At 42.0% G+C, this 20,549-nt stretch overlaps 1 protein-coding gene across 2 annotated transcripts in view; it reads left to right on the top strand.

The window, feature by feature from the left end:
- The window catches only part of NRG1 (neuregulin 1), a 492,259-nt gene that overhangs the window by 293,494 nt on the left and 178,216 nt on the right, over positions 1-20,549 (top strand). The window lies entirely within an intron of this gene.

Genomic DNA, 20,549 nt, shown 5'->3' with positions numbered 1-20,549 from the left:
TGCTCTAAAGGTATACTGTGTACACTGCTTAATTCAACAGTATTGATTTCCTTCTGGCAGAAGGGTGAATGGATGTTAGCAATAGCTGGACGAGGCCTTTGTAGAAACCACTGGCACTAACAGCCATTACAAGTACCCAAAACATTTGTAGACAAAGGGATCTCCCTTAGAGCCTATATTGGGATGGTTATGCCGTGGCTCTCTTCCTATCTCTTCACTCCCATTAGTCCTGGTTTTACCTATAGGTTGTGCAGGTAAATAAATAAAAAGTTGTACAGAGGTACAGAGTTAATAGTGACAAACTCCTGTTACTAGGCTCAACCCTATTTTTCTGGCTTAGAATTAAAGTTGTGCAGAATAACCTAGTCTTTAAGCAGTGTGTGACTAAGCATGACTTTGCAATGATTAACTTAATTTTCTTACTATCATTAGTTGACTTAATTCATTGGAAGTGAGGGCTACTTCACACAGGCTTTTTTTAGGCACACACCAAAGTATAGGCTTTCCATCATGTGTCTCACACAGGTATACTTGTTAGGGACCTGAATTGCTCTGTAGAGTGTATACTAGGGGCAAACCCAGATTAGTTCCTGTGTAATGTGTAAAATGGCTGTTTACCCAGTCCTGGGGTAGGTGATGGTTGCAGCCCATCATGTAGACCCTGATCCTGGGAGAGCTATGCAGGGCAGGGTGGCTGGCAGTTGGGGGAATCCCCTGGCCGGCTGCTTGGATTGGCGGCCTTTCCCACCTACTAGTTACTTGAATTTTGGGCTTCTCAGAGGAAAGCCTTGCCTTGCCCTCTTCTGTACATTGTAAAGGCCTTTGGCTGTGCACAATAGATAGATGATAGATGATAGATGGATAGATAGATAGATAGATGATAGATAGATAGATAGATAGATAGATAGATAGATAGATAGATAGATGATAGATAGATAGATGATGATAGATTAAATTTTGGGCCAAGCCAAGTGGGCGGGGCTTGGTTGGGAGTGAACAGGAGTGGAGCAGTCTTCACTCTAGTCCTCTCCTAGCCAATAAAAGCCGGCTGCGGCTGACCGTAGGACCGCAGTCGGCCAAAGAAAACATCCTTAGAAGATGACTTCTAAAAGGGTATTATTGGTACCTAAAATGTTTAGAAGTTGTCTTTTTCCTGGCTTATGGTCACACGTCAGCCAAAGATAAGTTATACCTAAATGTAGTCACTGAACAACCTGATACTGTAATACAGAACACTGAATTTAATTTCACACTTCACAGAAGGTAAGTTCCCATTTTTTTCCATTCATGTTTCTTTTTTTAACCAAGAGCTTTGTCCAAACTAGAGAATGAAATGTTGCAATAAAAAAGAGTTTTATTTTGTTTGTGGTAATGACATTATGTCAGCCCTGTAACTTACGAGACCCCCAAATCATTCTACTATAAAGCACAGGGGGTGATCTCTCCTGTGGAAACGTTTATTATACCTGCACTGCTGCTCCCAGTTGCCTAAGATGACTCACTGGGTTTCCAGTCTGAGGCAAGAGCCACTGTACTTACCTGGCATCTCAAGGGGCAGAACTAAGTGGAATCTACCTGGTGGGCTGGAATCAAATTAAGGTTGATCTGCAGGGCCAAGGGAAGAGCCAGGGCAGAATCTGGCAAGTCAATTGTGGCCACCCAGAAAATGTTCTGATACTGCAAAAACAACAGCAACAAAATTAAGAAAAAGCAGAAGCAATGGTTGAAATGGGTTTCCATATTTCCCAGCTCAAACACAAATGCTATATAGGGGGAAATGGTCCCATGTATAAATTGGATTTGCTCGAACAACAGCTTTCTAAATCTCATGCAGTTTATTCCAGAGTAAATGAACCAGGCTATTGCTGCTTAGTGCTGACTCAATAAATGAGTAGCTCCCATTTAGCATATAGATGTTGTTGTCTTCTCCATTTGGTTAGCACATTTTACGTTCAAAATGTGCTGGGGAATTTGAAAACCATTTACTAAGAAACCTGCCATATGTCTGCCCTTTGGTTTGCCTTCTGTATATTTCTGTGGAGATTACCACATCCAGATGTCAGATTAGCTCTAAAGTGTAGTATTCGTTCAGATTTTCATATTGGTTTCTGCCACAGTGCAGATTAATTAGTCATTCCAGTCTGACTGGCAACACTACCTGGGCTCTTTAGGATGCTAGACCCTTTAGTTCTTTCTTTCTTGCTTGCTTGCTTGCTTGCTTTGGATAACTGACCTGACAGCTGCTTACCATACATCACTTTTTAGGCTTTTGGATGCTGTTGCAGAAAAGCGTGATAATTTGTGGCAGATTACCCTTTTTTGCTGTTGCATCATGGCAGCCCTGGTGCAAAAGTATCGAGGATCTAGAAAAGGGATGTAGTGAGTGACTTGGTTGCCCTAGAATCATATGGTGTCAAGAACCAGCAAATTAGCTCTGCAAATATCCATCCTTTAGCATGCACCCATAAGGTGATCTGTTGCTAAACAGCTGTAGTTATAAATCTTCCACCTTTCTGAAGCAAATGCCTGCTTGATCCTGAGACCATGCATAGTTGACAAGCTCCTAGATCTGTAAAGTGGGGCTCGTTAAATCACCACAAGCTTCTCTGTTTCAGCTGTTTATGGTTTCTCATTAGGAATGGGTCCATTAACCCTCTGTCAACACATTTGTTGGTGGGATAGCAGCCTGGATTGCCTTAATTGCAATTAAAAAAATATGTACTTTTAGATACAACATTTTAAAAATCTGTGGCGCTCTGAAGTCCCAAATTACATTGCATCAAAATTTTAACGCCATAGCTAGATTTTTGAAACTACAATGGAATATCTTCAAATACACTGTGACACTAAAAAGTTTATACATTTTTTGATTAAAGAAGTTGTTCAAAATCGGAACTGATCCTGATATTTTAGGGCTAGAGATGCAAGCTTTAATCTTTTAATTGGCAGATTAATTAACTAAAGGTTTAGTTAACTGGAATGGAACTTCAAAATAATGGCAGACCTAATACAGTTTTTGAGGCTATTTTGGTTCTGGCATGTTGCTGTCACAGGGAAGAGAAAGGGAAATGTCTTGCGTTTCCTTTCTTTTTAGCGATGAGTGATCATTTTTCTTCATTAAGCTTTCAATTATTATACGCTAACCTTTGTTATCTCTAATATTCCATTTATTTAAATTTAATGAATCAGTTGCTCATAAGCCAGCAGATTAACGAACTAGAAAGTATAAAATCATTTATTAGCCATATTTAAAACTAAATTTTAAAAATGGAATAAATGTTCAGAAACTGGCACAGTCATTATTAGTCTCCCTATGTATAGCCACTGAAGTTGCAAAAAACCCCGAAATTTCCTGTTCTTTATAGATTTTGTAGTTTACAAGTCTCATATCCACTTTTGTCAACCTAATGTGAACATTACATGCAATTTTAGCAGTATGTAGTGCTTCCCTATTTGAAAAGTTTTGGCATTAGTCTTCGTTTGCTAAATATCCTGGGACGCATGTATCTCAGACATTTCACCACTCTAAGTTCAACTAAAGGTGTAAATATTTAACAGTTTTCACAGAATTCCATTGGGACAACTGACTATTTAAGTTCCTACCTGAGTAATTGCAAACATAAAATGTTAAAAGAAAATGTTAATATGAAACGTTGTTTATACAAGTTTTTCTGGAGGTAACAGACTTTTTGTACAGTTCTAATAGATGTGACTTAAGGCCTTGATAGGGGACGCAGGTGGCACTGTGGGTTAAACCACAGAGCCTAGGACTTGCCGATCAGAAGGTCGGTGGTTCGAATCCCCATGACGGGGTGAGCTCCTGTTGCTCAGTCAATGCTCCTGCCAACCTAGCAGTTCGAAAGCACATCAAAGTGCAAGTAGATAAATAGGTACCGCTCCAGCAGGAAGGTAAACGGCGTTTCCGTGCACTGCTCTGGTTCGCCAGAAGCGGCTTAGTCATGCTGGCCACATGACCCGGAAGCTGTATTCCGGCTCCCTCGGCCAATAAAGCGAGATGAGTGCTGCAACTCCAGAGTCGGTCACGACTGGACCTAATGGTCAGGGGTCCCTTTATCTTTACCTTTAAGGCCTTGATAATGGATTATGATTATTGTGTTATGATGTTTAGACCAGGGGTCCCCAAACTGTGGTTCATTGACCACCAGTGATCCACGAGTTTCATTCAGGTGGTCCATGGTGTGCTGTGGATTTCGGGTTGAAGACAGGAGATGGCATATCTATTGCAATAAATAACCACCTTGATTTTTAATTGTATTTTTAATGCTGCTTTTATTTCTTATGTTGTGTTAAAATTGTAATACAATATATGAGGAATAAAAGGAACAATGTTAATACAATTAAAAACCATACAGCACCCAACACAGTGCACTACAATTGCTACAAAAGGCAGAAAAAATCACGAAGCTGTTTGATAAGCAATTTTCAAAGTTGTTTGTAATTTTTAAAGTTTGGGAACCATTGAACTTGACTATTAGAATTCTGCTTTTAATATTTGTTATTGTATGTTTGTATTATTGGGTACTGTGGTTCCTTTTTGAAGGCAGAATGGCAGGATATACATGAATAAACATGCCTGTAAATTCTTGAATAATTCATAGCAGATCCATCATGTTTGCTGCCTAAGGATACTATCTGATAAGGTCCTTTATGGCAGTGCTGGATGTTCCCAGAGATGTGTAGCTGCTGCCAAACAAAGAACAACACTAGAAACATGAGGTTTAATTATAGGTAATTCAAAGCATCTTCCATTTGACAGCTGTAACATGCTCACAGGTCTAGTAAACCACTGCTGCATCTTTGGGCTGATCTATACATTCAGAAGAATCACATGAACAGCTTCTCCTGTACTGTACTGTACAATATACATATGGGACGCGGGTGGCGCAGCGGTCTAAACTGCTGAGCCTCTTGGGCTTGCCAATTGGAAGGTCGGCAGTTCGAATCCCCGCGACGGGGTGAGCTCCCGTTGCTCGGTCCCTGCTCCTGCCAACCTAGCAGTTTGAAAGCACATCAAAGTGCAAGTAGATAAATAGGTACCACTCCAGCGGGAAGGTAAACGGCGTTTCCGTGCGCTACTCTGGTTCGCCAGAAGCGGCTTAGTCATGCTGGCCACCATGACCCGGAAGCTGTACACCGGCTCCCTCGGCCAATAAAGCAAGATGAGCGCCACAACCCCAGAGTCGGCCATGTCTGGACTTAACATGTCTGGACTTTACCTTTACAATATACATAGAATGATACTTCACATTGTACACAGTCAGTGCACAAGTGGCACACGACCAGTGTAATAGCACATACTTCAGTGCAGTTCATTTTTTTAAAAAAAACAACATTTTATTCTTTGAAAAAGCATACTCTAAAGGTGGCTAGCATGAAACCCTCAGGAGTTACCTGTCTGAAACTGGCAGGATTAACCCCCTCTTGAGGGGATATCATGTCTTCATGTTACATGCACATATGTGAAAAAAACCAAGGAAGCTAGGACCATGTTAGTTTTTCAATGCAAGCCAACGGGGTTTCTGAAGATATATTTTTTATTGGATATGGATGTCAGGTCAGGCTGTGACCAGATTGTTCCGGATCAGATTGAGGCCAATGTGAACTTTTGAATCCGGTCCTGAATTGCATGAGGGGCTGTGTGCACAGCCGTATTGTCCGAGAACATTAATCACTAACATGTGGGGGAGAACAAGATAGAGTTTGTTCTTAATTCCATTTGGATCGTGTTCACAGATTTATATTTGGAAAATACATATGCACCATGTCAGGGGAAAAATATTATAACTCCTAGCAAAATGACTGTATTTGATCGCCATTAACAATGTTGTGTGTTCTGCAGAAGACGAGCAACAGAGAATTGTCATGCTTACTACTAGAGGAATACTGTGTGAGTAAAAATATTTCCATCACAGTTACACAAGGGTGCAGCTTAGCTTGGTCGAGGCATGCCTTCTTTACACTTCTCTTTGCCTACTCAGACAGGATACATTTCCTTTTTGTCATGTTATCTCCCTGGCTTTAACTAAGTCTTTTCCTTTTATAGTCTCAGAGGTTGTTGAGCAGTATACTTCAGGAATACGACAATGGAAACAACCGTATATGCATTCTTAAAAAAAATAGCTCTGCTGGTGCACATACATCAGTCTTTTAAAAATGTGCTAACGGTAGCCAGACATAGGCTGCACAGTAATTAATAACAGAATACATTAAAATATGCTCTCAAGAGTTCAAAGGAGGCTACAATCACAGGGGAGGACAATAAACAGCTGTGTAAGGAAAGGCAGTATCCTTTATTTCCAGTGTGTTTGGAGATCTATGACTAAGTATATCTTGAGAAAGAATATATGTCCAAAAATGCGGTTGCCAGGTGGCAAGTGGCCACCATAAAACTTTTTTCTGGGGACCACATGATCTTGATTGCTCAGCACAAGTTGAGAGACTTCCCTCCCCTTTTCTTCTAGCATCGCAGAGACCTCAAAGGCAGAAAAAGGCTCTCACTGCAGCATATAAACTTGCGTGCCAGGTTCCCCTTCCTTCAGGACATGAGGAATCACCTAGGAGGCCTTTGCTTCATCACCAAACTCTCTGCAATAACCTCTCAGTTCAGAGGCATCTGTCAGTTTCTTGAGTTTGGGACCAACGTTAATCTCAAGGGTGACACTGTTGGATATCCCGGCTTGGTAGGGATCCAGCCCCCAATTGGCTTCACTACACTAAGTTCTGCCTCCCAAGATCAATAAATTGGCTGCCCTGTTCTCATCCACCCAGCTTTGAGGATGATAGAGGGGGGAAATGCTGCTGACAGCTACTGATGAAGTCCATTTATGCCATATATTGTACAGCCAAAGAAGGAATATATACATCTATATATCTGTATATCTATATATCTATATCATCTATATCTATATCTATATCTATATCTATCATCATCTATATTAAAAACAGTGAAATGATGATGATGATGATGATGATAGGTACTTGCAGACTAGCTGCATTGTATAGTAGAGCCAATGCATTACATAGCTTTGCATTCTCATTACAACTCCATATTTCAAGAAACAGTTTAGACAGATACACAGCTTAGCAGGTCTCGTGTAAATCCAGCAGAATTGAAATAGAGTATTTAATAACAAACTGGATAATGGCCCCAGATGATGCTCTACCACGTATACCATAGTGCATATGCTAAAACATGTTTTGAAAGGTGTGTTCATTGACATAAGATTGTAGATGTGCTAGAAATATAACTATTTGAGGTTCCCTGCCTGCCTTCATTTCTTCAGAGATACATATTTGCTTCCCATAATACATGAAGTGACCCCAACTGGAACCACCTGACACCAGTGTTGGCACATCTGATGATGATGCTGAGGTCACGTTACTCTGTTTCTAAGTTAACTATCTGTATGGACTCACAGACTAAATCAAAGGCAATATTAAAATAACATTAATATTAACAAAGGCAATGTAGTAACATTTTGCATAGCACTTTGCAAGTGCTCAAGCCCTCTTGCATACATTATCTAGTTGTGATACTTATAATATATCAAATAAATCAGTATTATATTATCCCCCATATTGCACACTGGGAAACCGAGGCTGACAGAGAGACTTTTCTATGACCACCTACTGAGTTAATTCAGACTGGAGACATCCAGACTTTGTGTGTAGCTCAGCCATGTAGACACTACGTTACACCATCTGTAAATGGGCAACTGGCAGTACAGTGGTACCTCGGGTTACATATGCTTCAGGTTACATACACTTCAGGTTACAGACTCCGCTAACCCAGAAATATTACCTCGGGTTAAGAACGTTGCTTCATGATGAGAACAGTAATCGCGCGGCAGCGGCACAGCAGCAGCGAGAGGCCCCATTAGCTAAAGTGGTGCTTTAGGTTAAGAACAGTTTCAGGTTAAGAATGGACCTCCAGAACGAATTAAGTATATAACCAGAGGTACCACTGTATTAGGCATTAATTTAGGCCCTGGGAGCTTCCCATCATGTCCTCAACATACCCTCCAAATCCAAACCCAGCAATCCAGGGCCGGATTTAAGTTTGATGAGGGCCTAAGCTACTGAAGGTAATGGGCCCCTTTATATGGCCAGCTGTCCTTTGTCAATAACAAATTGTCACTTTTTTCTGTGTTGAATATATGCTGTATGGTAATTTACGGGCCTAATAGGTATCTAAAGCCATTTGCACATACAGAATGTAGGCACCCTATATATAGAAATGAGCAAACCAGTGATATTTTAGGGAGCAGGCTAGCAGGCGGGGCCCATTACTTACTTCATAGGAGCCTACACAACACAAACATTTGTTTTTGATCTTATATTTTGGAAATGCACATCCAGTTTTCCCCCCCTTTATAGCTTGTTTAGCTTATACATAAATCCGGCACTACAGCAATCTGTTCCATGCACCTTGGGCATGACTCAAGAAAGGCACAAGCAAATCACTCTTGAACTCTCCCCCCCCCCCACTGTGAATTGTAACAGGAGCTTGGGCAGGAGCAGAGCCTTCCTCTCACTATGTACCTCAGTCTCTCACCCCAAGAAACAGGCAAACATTTCAAACCCCTTTTCCCTGTGAGCCAGTTAGCACAGCTAATGCCACTGACCCCTTCCACCCTTGGGTCAATTAAAAATACATTGTTATTCCTTACCCTCCTGCTTACAAACAATTGTTAATTGGTGATATATGAACTGAGTGATTTCAGATGAGCCATTGAATCCTTTTTCTTTTCCAATTTTCAGGATTTTAAAGATAGCCTTACTGGCTAAGCTTAAGCAGAAGCTACACAAATATACATAGTACGGGTTGAACTGTGAAAAAATGTGTGAGAGAGAAGTGTGTGTGTGTGTGTGTGTGTGGCAATTCCGTAGAATGGTTATTTGGGGGTTGTCATGACCAAGCTTTTATGGCTTTAATTTAACACATGAGTAGTTTCCTGGGTAAACTTTCACTTTAATTCCCATTTCACGGCATGAAATAATATGATATCCCCACACAGCATATTTCCCATTCGGAGGGAAGCTCAGGCAATTCTCATACGCTTGCATAGCTCAGTTACCGTATGAAACTTCTGTGGCAACTCAGTTGTACTGCAAAAGAGGAAGAAGAAGTAAACCTTTTGAAATACATTTTTAAACTTAGTTGCTGCTGCTGCTGCTGCTGCTTTGAGGAAGCGTGTGGGGAATTTGCACTTCTGAGGCTTGTGTCGGTTTTTTAAAGACAGAATGTCAAAATATCCAGCGTGTTCCACATTTAACACACAGGGCAGGTTAACATGCACTGAGTAAGATTCAAATAACAGGGGTTTTTTCTGGCCAAATTAGATGTTTAAAGATAAATACGGCTGCTATTATCTCTTGTCGCTTTACTGTCCTTGCACCATGTGTCTCCTCCTCCTTATCTCACATCAGCAGGGTGGTGAAAGTGAACCAACTCACAGCACAACAATGTTCCATCTCATGGAGTTTTTATTAGCTGTGGCAAGAAGGAGTTAAAAACGTTTAAACCCTTGGGAACATGGCCTTAAACACTTTCAACCTCACTGAAAGGTCATGTCTACAGTTATACCTATTTAATGGCCATGGCTTTCCCCAAAGTATCTTGAGAACCGTAGTTTGGTGATGGCGCTACGGCTGTGGGCAGGATTCTTGCATCGCAGGGGGCTAGACTGTATGACTCTTGGGTCCCTCTCAACTCTGCAATTCTATGATTCTGTTAGATATTCCTCGACGCATGGAGTTTCTTTGGAGTAGAACACTTGTGAGAGTTACAGGTTTTGAGGGACCCATGGGAAAGGTTATGTCAGTGTCCCTCCTCCCTGAGAGCACCTATTTTCTTCTCTTTATCACTGCAGCCATTGCACTTTCTCTTTTATCTTTCTCTGGGCCTCTCAGATGCAAGCACCTCTCACTGTTCGCTCACTTGGACAATGCAAATGAGTTTCAATAGCAAGGGGCATTAGGTTCCCAAGTATTGGTAGTAACCCTCCATGGGCCTTGCAGGTGTGTCCAATAACACCAGCCCCCGAAACGTAAGTCCTGCACTGTATTATTCCTGATAGGTCCATGTCACAATACGATGTGTAAAGTAGCACTGTCATGCATCCAGATAATTGCTTATCCAACTGTTTTGGATAGCTTTGCTTAAGTATACAGTGGTACCTCGGGTTACAGACGCTTCAGGTTACAGACGCTTCAGGTTACAGACTCCGCTAACCCAGAAATAGTACCTCAGGTTAAGAACTTTACCTCAGGATGAGAACAGAAATTGCGGCGCGGCGGCAGCGGGAGGCCCCATTAGCTAAAGTGGTACCTCAGGTTAAGAACAGTTTCAGGTTAAGAACAAACCTCCAGAACGAATTAAGTTCTTAACCCAAGGTATCACTGTAACATGGTGGGGCAAGCGCTCTCTTTAAAACACAGAAAATTGTTCCCCATAAATCCCTTCCATGATCAGAAATTCTTATGAAGTGTCTTGCTGGGATGTAGCCATTTCCTGCTTGTTAACATAACTAGTGGTTACTGGTTTTAAGACCTTGAGAGCTCAGAAATAATAAATATTAAAACTTTTCTGCCCACATGATGACATCTTCCTGAACTTTAGCAGATTGGGTCCATAAAATTGGTGATAAATCAGATGATGTTAGATCTTTCACATCGCTTTGTGTATACAAAAGCAGATATACAAACAGCTCAAAAGTCTGCCACCGCCGCAGAAAATACGCTAACAAAACGTCAGCCGCTGCCACAAGTATTACTGCTGCCGAGTCACTAGTTTAAAAGCCTGACCCCCCCCCCCCCAATGTTCCCTTGGACCAGTGTTTAGATGTTTTATATAATCTGGAACTTTATAAATGTCAATAGAATAAAAGCCACTTTTAGACTGATTCAGCTGAGTAGGTGCAAAAGATTTTTATGAAGCTTGGAAATGTTTAATTGCTGGCAAAACACAGAGCTTAGATACAGAAATACTGTTTTTTTCTGGCCAGACCCTCAACTTCTCATCAATCAATCCTTGACAGATACACCACATCATGTGGATATAAACATGAATGTTCCCCACACCACCATCCTTTTTGTATCAGGTTGGGATTGTAAAGCAAAATAAATTTGGTAAATTTGACTATTTTCATATTAGCTATGAAGGGACACGGGTGGCGCTGTGGGTTAAACCACAGAGCCTAGGACTTGCCGATCAGATTCCGTGTGCTGCTCTGGTTCGCCAGAAGCAGCTTAGTCATGCTGGCCACATGACCCGGAAGCTGTACGCCGGCTCCCTTGGCCAATAAAGCGAGATGAGCGCCGCAACCCCAGAGTCAGCCACGACTGGACCTAATGGTCAGGGATCCCTTTACCTTACTATATTAGCTATGTCCATGTTGGCTTACAATCCCAACATAATTCAAAAGCATCAATTCTTTGGCGATCAGCCTTCTTTATGATCCAGCTCTCACTTCCATACATCACTACTGGGAAAACCATAGCTTTTACTATGCGGACCTTTGTTGGCAAGGTGATGTCTCTGCTTTTTAAGATTTACAAATTCAGCATTTACAAATTCCTAATTGTCCATTGCTAAAAATTTTGGCAATATCTAAAGCAGTGTCAGTGAAGTTCCACTGGTGCAACAACGCTTCTATTTCCTCTTGTTCCCCCATTTTCTCGGGATGACCCCCCAACTCCGTGGAGCTTATTTCAAGGGTCCCAGGGGGTGGGGCTGCAGGGGAAAGGAGGGGGGAGTTCCATTTTGCTACTGCAAGTCTTGGGACATTAGATACCACCCCGTTAACTGAAGAAGTCTTCCATCAAAGTTCTGGAGAAGCTCAGATCTGTGTATGTTCAGTTGGAAGTGTATCCCATTGAATTCAATAGGGCTTTGCACTTTTAAAGAGACAGAAGTACATTGGACCACACAATTGCATGTGCCTTAGCTTAATAATACAACAACCAGTTATAAATGTATTTGATAAATGCAATCACCCCTTTTCATGATCAAGCATGTTTTTTGAATGACCAAAGATATATTTCCCTTTATTTGAACTGTGATGTGATTTATACATATGTAGATAATAATTTATGAATTAAAAGTCAGTACCTAACATTCCACTGCATTCTAGCATTACCAACAAACAAAATGCAGAATGTGTAGCTGAAGTACCTGAAGACAGCAGAGGCAGTGAACAGGTTTAGCCTTTGCTCCAATGGTATTGCCAACTGCACACTTTTACTGTACAATATCCCATATGAATGAATGATTTCCATTCACCTGTAGGGGTGAAAGTAGGTGACGAAACCAGCCCTTCGATTGTTGGTTGGCTGTGTGATGGCAATCATTTTGGGCAATGCAATGTTGTCAGGGTAGTTCACAAAGGAAATCTTAACACTCAAATGATCCTTGAAACATACACTTCTGTGTCTTGCTAATGATGGGCATTTTCATCATTTTAAACAGCAGTGAACCTGAGCATTTCTGATTGTTTTGAAAAGAAACAATCTCTTTTAACCCTGCTGTATAGCGAAAAAACATCAAACTTGTGGGAAAAAATAACTATGAAAATCCTCACATCTGTTTTAGAATTATATTTATAAAGGCACACATTCAGCCAAACTATTTGCTGCTTACTGAGCACTGACCTCTTAAGGAAATAGAGAGATATTACATCTCATAATATAAATCCCCTTTCCCAGTGCCCCCACTCTGCAAATATTACTTAGGCTCCAATTTGTTTTCTGTTCTTTAGATGATTCTGCATTTTGATAGCTCAGGAAATGATGTCACAGTATTATGCGCCAGGAATTCAAACACAACATGAAAGCATTGAAGATTGCAGAACCGAGTCTTATGTCATAATTTGTTTCTCTTTTAAAGCATTCCGCAGTCATATCCGCTGTCCCTTGTTGCATGAGATACTAGCATATGATTTGAATTCACAGGATAGCTTCCAATTTGATGGATTCAATTTTTGCGACTGCTTTCTTTTTTCTCATCATGCTGTAAATAATAATAATTCCACTATTGGTTACCATAGTGAGATACAGTACTGCTAATTAAAGGTAGTAAAGTTTCTTTGTTGTTCAACAGCTGTTAATTAATATAAAGGTAAAATGTCAGCTAAGCTAATTTGAGGGTTTTAACCTTTTTTACTTGAAAATGCAGTGGCATCTAATGTAACTCTGATTATTCTTTTCCATGAGACCACCTTATCAAACTTGCAACTAGGTTGAATATTTTGTTAGTGTTTTAAAAGCAAACGGTAGCCTGCAGTTGCCAGATTGTAGAAAAATGACCACCTTTTCTGCCCCAATTCAGTCTACAGCACGACTTTTCTGTTACGTCAAAATCAGGAAACTTCTGTTGCACTACAAACCAGGATCTTATCCGGAAAGTAGCTCAGAATGATCTCAAATGTCTAAAGCACTGAGCCTCTTGGGCTTGCCTATCGGAAGGTCGGGAGTTCGAATCCCTGTGATGGGGTGAGCTCCTGTTGCTCTGTCCCAGCTCCTGCCAACCTAGCAGTTCAAAAGCACTCCAGTGCAAGTAGATAAAAAGGTTACAGCTGCGGCAGGAAGGTAAACAGTGTTTCCGTGCTCTCTGGTTTCCATCACGGTGTCCCATTGAGCCAGAAGCGTTTTAGTCATGCTGGCCACATGACCCAGAAAGTTGTCAGTGGACAAATGCTATCTCCCTTGGCCTGAAAGCAAGATGAATGCCACAACCCCTTAGTCTCCTCTGACTGGACATAACCATCCAGGGGTCCTTTACCTATATCATGTTGCCTCTTAGCATCCAAAATAATAATAATAATAGTAATAATAAATTTTATTTATATCCTGCCCTCCCTAGCCGAAGCCAGGCTCAGAGCGGCTAACAACAGTAAAATGATAAAACATTCTAAAATAATTTCATTATAAAATTAATTCCAATCAAAGTAATGGCAACCATTGGGCTAGAAGTTCTGTGAGGATTGCCAAAGGAGGGAGTCAGGCTGTGCCCTGGCCAAAGGCCTGGTGGAACAGCTCCATCTTGCAGGCCCTGCGGAAAGATGTCAAGTCCCGCAGGGCCCTAGTCTCTTGGGACAGAGCGTTCCACCAGATCGGAGCTACAGCCGAAAAAGCCCTGGCTCTGGTTGAGGCCAGCCTAACCTCTCTGTGGCCTGGAACCTTCAAGATGTTTTTGTTTGAAGACCGTAAGTTCCTCTGTGGGACATACCAGGAGAGGCGGTCCTGTAGGTATGAGGGTCCTAGGCCGTATAGGGCTTTGAAGGTTAAAACCAGCACCTTAAACCTGATCCTATACTCCACCGGGAGCCAGTGCAGCTGGTATAGCACTGGGTGAATGTGATCTTGCAGCGAGGACCCCGTAAGGAGTCTCGCCGTGGCATTCTGCACCTGCTGGAGTTTCTGGGTCAGTCTCAAGGCACATTATCTTCAAAAATGTTCAGGAGTTAGAACATTATTATATTTAAGAAATCATGTATTATAATTAGGATCAGAAATGGAATACCATTATTATAGGTTCAAAATAAAAGCTGCTCTGCTAACTTATTTTAGACTGCACTTCTGCTAATAGCAAGTTCGGACAACTTGTTTACATTACCCAAATGTTATAGGTCACATTACCGAAATGAGTGATTATCAGACTGTGAGTCAGGACACTCTGATGTCCTACGACTATGAAAGGGGCATGCCTTGAAAAAATAAACTATGCTGGTGTATACACCATTTGGTACACTCTGAATGTGGAGAACAACAGATTAAATGAGCACTGATACTCCCTTCTCTCTGCCAAAATAGGGGTCTGACATCATCCTGTGTGAGACAGTAAGGATGAACCAGGATACCCTGATGCACTGACTGACAGGCTTCTGGAAATCCCAGAAGCATCATCATTACCCAGAAAGTACAGTCTTATCTTTGAATTCTAAATAACTGGGTAGAAGAGAGAGCAGGATACAGTGATCTAATCTATTTCTCTGGCAAAGCGGGTGTCTGGCTATTGCTTTGTGGGCTAGTCAAAAGAGTATACATATACTGTATTTTTCCGTGTATAAGACGGTGCTTTTTGCTAAAAAAAAAAGGCAAAAATTGGGTGTAATCTTATACATGGATAGTGAATGCAGAGGGGGGACGTGCAGTTAATGGGGGCAGCAAGCAGGAGATTGTCAGCGGTGATTGGGCAGGTGATTGGTGGCTGCGGCAAGGCCTGCTGGTGATTGGGTGTTACCGTAGCAGTTGGGCAGGCGATTGGCGTCTGCGGTAAGTAGGCGGGTGAGCTGTTGGTGGCAGCAAGCAGGCAGACAATTGGCGGCTTCGGCAAGGTGTGCTATCTGCAGTGGCTGTGGCAAGCGATCGGCAGTGGCGGGCAGGCGGGTGAGCGATTGGTGGAAGTGACCTCCTCCACCCCACCCCATCCCAAAAAAGCTAAACAACTTAATTTCTTAGTTTTGGGTTTTAAAAAAATAGGAATCGTATTATACATGGGGGCATCTTATACACGGAAAAATGCAGTATATTTCTTTCTAGATAGAAGAAGAAGAAGAGTTTGGATTTGATATCCCGCCTTTCACTCCCTTTAAGGAGTCTCAAAGCGGCTAACATTCTCCTTTCCCTTCCTCCCCCACAACAAACACTCTGTGAGGTGAGTGGGGCTGAGAGACTGTGACTGGCCCAAGGTCACCCAGCAGCTGCATGTGGAGGAGCGGAGACGCGAACCCGGTTACCCAGATTACGTGACTACCGCTCTTAACCACTACACCACACTGGCTAGGTAACTGGGCTAGGCTGCTACAACAAAAGCAGCTGAGTCCTGGGTCACCTTAAAGTTCAACAAATTTGTATGCCATAAACTTCCATGAACTAGAATCCAGTTCATCTATTAATCTTAAGACACACACACACACACACACACACACACACACACACACTACGTGCCCTGTGTGTGAAAAGTATGAGAAACACGAGTCCATGTACTTAAAAGATAAAGTCACTCTAGCTTCTTACACATCTTGATTAAAAAAACAACACTTCTTTGTAAATGCAAATGAAGTTCCATGTTAAAGCATGCATCACTCCTCGTTCAGGAATTATCTTAGAAATCTGAAGATGCTGACATCATCACTGTTCTTATGACAACAAGGAACATACAATATGCATGCAATACTGGTCACTTCTTTTCTGAAATCACTTGAAGTTAATCAGATTAAGGTGTCAAATAACTTGTATTGATATCAAGATTTTATTCTCTTAGAAGCCAGTCTGCTACCTTCCCTTTCTAAAGGGTGCTGAGGCTTTCTTTTCACTGTTTATTTACCTAACTAGGAGATGAAACAAAACTTGAAAAGAGACAACAGTGATGTCGGATCACTGCTAAAAGTGTGTAAACTGCCATAGTTGTAGTCTTTTCAGCTACTGGCTGCCAATATGCTCCTGGACCCAAATCAAATGACTTGGGGCCCAAATACTTGAAGAAGTGACCCTCCTTGCCACATCAAGCCTGATGATATGCTGAGGGAGTCCTGCTAGTGGTCCTGTTGATGAATGAAGAGTAGTGTGCATGCGTTTGTGTGTTTATAATGTATTGCAGGGCCTTCTTGATGGTGGCACCCAGGTTATGAAATGCTATCTCCCAGGAGGTGTGATTGGGTTCCTCATTAGATAGTTTTCAATGCAGCCTTGAGACAGATCTCTTTGCTCAAATGCTTGATGTTACTCAGAAGTCTTGTGCATTGTTATGTTTGTTTTATGAACTTCCATTTTAATTTTTATTACTGGTTATGTGGTTATTGCACTTATTGTATTAATTTTCTGACTGCTGCCCTGGGATCTTAATGAATGCATGGTGGCTAATAAATTGAGTAAATAAGTAAATAAACTCTAGGCAAAAACTGAAATACTTGTAAACCTGTGATTGTGGCACCAGGTGAATAGGTATTTTGCATGTCCACCTAAGAATGGTATTGCTCGCTTTCCACATGATTCTTCTATAATTGCTAATGTTCACAAAAACTGTACTTCAATCGGATAATACACTAACACAATACAAACAAGTGGGGTACAGAATCTCTTTCAACTACCAACATATGGCCTGGTTCATAGGATGCGTAGCAAGATTAAAATCTGTTGCACCTAACAGAAACAGCTCATTCTAACATGGGAGAACTTGTTTTTTTGAGACCTTGGAGTGCGGCCCTGCAAATATTTACATGTGAACTAAACAAATGTCTTTCTTATACAGAGCTCTGGATCTAACCCAATTTGTGTGATGCATGATCAGGATCTACCTGTGTAGATCCTATATAATTTCTGCTAACCTGTGGGGCTTCAGGCGATGGGGGCTAATCAGGAAAACAGCATGGGAAGAAAATATTAACCCACCCCCAGCACTACAGCCTCAAGCCAGTTCACACACACCAGAACACAACCAGGTGATCAGCTTTTATAACAAACAAATCCTAATTTCCTGATCAGAAATATCCTGACTCACATCTAGTTTGCATGCAGCATAGCCTTAGGTAGTAGTTGGTACTACTGCTTTTATTCTATCTCACCTAAGTTTTGTGTTAATATTTTTTATTGATTGTAGTTGTTCTTAAGTGTTTTATTTTGTAGTTGTAAATAGTATGGTTGTGGGCTTTTTAAAGCCAGCTAGAGAATAGTAATAATGGCCAGCTATGCAAATTTAATAAATACATTAAATTAAATTACAGTGGTACCTCGGGTTACAGACGCTTCTGGTTATAGACGCTTCAGGGTACAGACTCCGCTAACCCAGAAATAGTACCTCGGGTTAAGAACTTTGCTTCAGGATGAGAACAGAAATCGCAGCGGGAGGCCCCATTAGCTAAAGTGGTGCTTCAGGTTAAAAACAGTTTCAGGTTAAGAACAGACCTCCAGAACGAATTAAGTTCTTAACCCGAGGTACCACTGTACTGGGATAGATTGATCCATGAAACAGCTCTGTATAGGACAGTTTTATAAATAACTTTAATCAATAGGATGGTTCTGTGAATGAGGCTCAGAATCTTGGTATTTTCCCAAAAAGAATACTTTTTTCTCCTGTGCTTTATTCATGTTAGACCAGGCTTCCTCAGCCTCAGCCCTCCAGATGTTTTTGGCCTACAATTCCCATAATCCTTACCTAGCAGGACCAGTGGTCAGTGATGATGGGAACTGTAGTCTCAAAACATCTAGAGGGCCAAGGTTGAGGAAGCCTGTGTTAGACACAGCAAGTGATATACCACCCTAATACAAGAGAAAAATACAGAGATAACCTTGCTGCAGTTCCCTCCTCGTCAGTCCCCAGTAATGTGTGCTGAAATTGATGTGTTGAAGGGGGGGGGGGGAGAGAAATACCGAGTAAAGCTAGCTTTCGGTGGTTAGGAATTCAGAATGGAACAGGAGCTGCAGAAAGGACTTATTAAACACCTTGCAGTGTTGCGTAGGTAGGTTACTGTGAGAACATCAAAACGTATGAAACAGTTATACTTGTTAGAGCAATTCTGTCATCAATAAAGGTGTTCACCCACATGCAGCATTAATAGGATTGCACTTCAAAGTGAAATTCTAGAGACAGGAAGTACCATAAGTATCCCTATTTTGGTTCAGGATGAAATCCACGGGGGGGGGGGGACAAAACTTTTCTGCCCCCACCCCAGTATGCCCAAAGAAACCTCAGCTGGGATCCATGATGTCACAAAATGGTGCCTTCTGGAGACTTTATTAAGCATGACTGTTGATTCACAGGTTCTAAAGCTCCATTGCTCCCCTGTAACACCCACGAAATTGGCACAATTTTATGCAAGAGAGTGTGTGTTCGGGTGGGGAAAGGAAATTCTACTAAATGCATGGAAATTTCCATGCTGAGGAAAGATAAAGGATGAGAGAAGATGATGCTGTGTTTAGAGCAACACAAGCATATGAATAAGTTTTTCTAAGTAATAAAAGCGATTTATGCACCCTACAACCCTGTTGCTCAGTACTGCTATCCTCACATAGGGAACCTTGCACGATATAGTAGTCCACCAAGGGAGCTTGTGGTTAAGAAGGTGAACTTTGAAACAAAAGCATTATCTGATCCACAGCTCACAAAAATCTCCAGTTTACACTGGGAAGTGTAATATTGTTACTCTGATTCTGTTTACTGATTGAGGCTTGATCTAAATAAAATCATGTGAATTGCTGCCTTAGCCAAAAGTAGGTGCAGGTCTCCTGGCCTGATCCAGTTATGCCTCTAAGATTTCCCATAAAAGACCGGACTAGATGAAACAACCCTTCTCTGTCTTTAAATTTTGGTCAAGGGCAAAGAAGCCCTACTGTGCAAGCAGAGGGTGTTCAAACCCTTTCCAGCTCTGCTATTATAACAACACTTTCCCACTTACCCCTGGGGAAACATATGTGCCGGGCACAGGTGCCACCTTAAATAAACTATTGGGAGGGAGGGCAGTTAAATCCCGCCCCACATAATCGATCACACAATGTGATGTGTGCACACCATTTGAATGGCAGTGCCTATCAACTTGCGGGGAGGGGCAGCCCCCCCAAATATTTTATTGGGAGGGGACAAAGGGCATAGAAAGCCAAGTGACAGTGGCCACCCTCACACCAGTGTGGGGTAGTGGTTAAGAGCGGTGGACTCGTAATCTGGTGAACCGGGTTCGCGTCTCCGCTCCTCCACATGGATCTGCTGGGTGACCTTGGGCCAGTCACACTTCTTTGAAGTCTCTCAGCCCCACTCACCTCACAGAGTGTTTGTTGTGGGGGAGGAAGGGAAAGGAGAATGTTAGCCGCTTTGAGACTCCTTCGGGTAGTGATAAAGTGGGATATCAAATCCAAACTCTTCTTCTTCCACCCGCACACCCATTTTTCTAGCAATACCAGCTAAAGAACAACAAGGCCCCTGGCATAGATTATATTCCAGCAGAACTTCTTAAGACCAACATTGGATGGTGGGCCCCCCTGCTGGCGACAATACTCTTCCACATTGATTCAACAGGCCTATTTCCCGAAGGGTGGGCCGAGGCAATAATCATCCAAATTTATAAAAAGGGCCCCATATCAGACCCAGCGAGTTACAGACCTATTAGTCTTTTAGCTATACCTAGCAAATTATATGCAAAACACCTCTGTATCAAATTAACTAGTTGGATGGACACTGAAGCCATCTGGGCAGAGGAGCAAGCTGGATTTAGGCAAAGCAGATCTACCATAGATCACTGCTTTGTCTTAGCACATCTTACTGACAAATACGCCAAGAAAACCCGTGGGGTCTTATATGCAGCCTTCATTGATTTGAAGGCTTTTTATTTCAAATGGAAAAGCATTTAAAGCCGTAAATGGCCTCGGTCCAGTATACCTGAAGGAGCGTCTCCACCTCCATCGTTCTGCCCGGACACTGAGGTCCAGCGCCGAGGGCCTTCTGGCAGTTCCCTCACTGCGAGAAGCCAAGTTACAGGGAACCAGGCAGAGGGCCTTCTCGGTAGTGGCGCCCGCCCTGTGGAACGCCCTCCCACCAG

The sequence above is a fragment of the Podarcis tiliguerta genome (assembly GCF_965153285.1).
Source record: "Podarcis tiliguerta genome assembly, chromosome: 17".
Classification (NCBI taxonomy): Eukaryota; Metazoa; Chordata; class Lepidosauria; order Squamata; family Lacertidae; genus Podarcis; species Podarcis tiliguerta.
The sequence above is the reverse complement of the archived record's forward strand: the minus strand, read 5'-3'. Positions and strand labels throughout refer to the sequence as shown.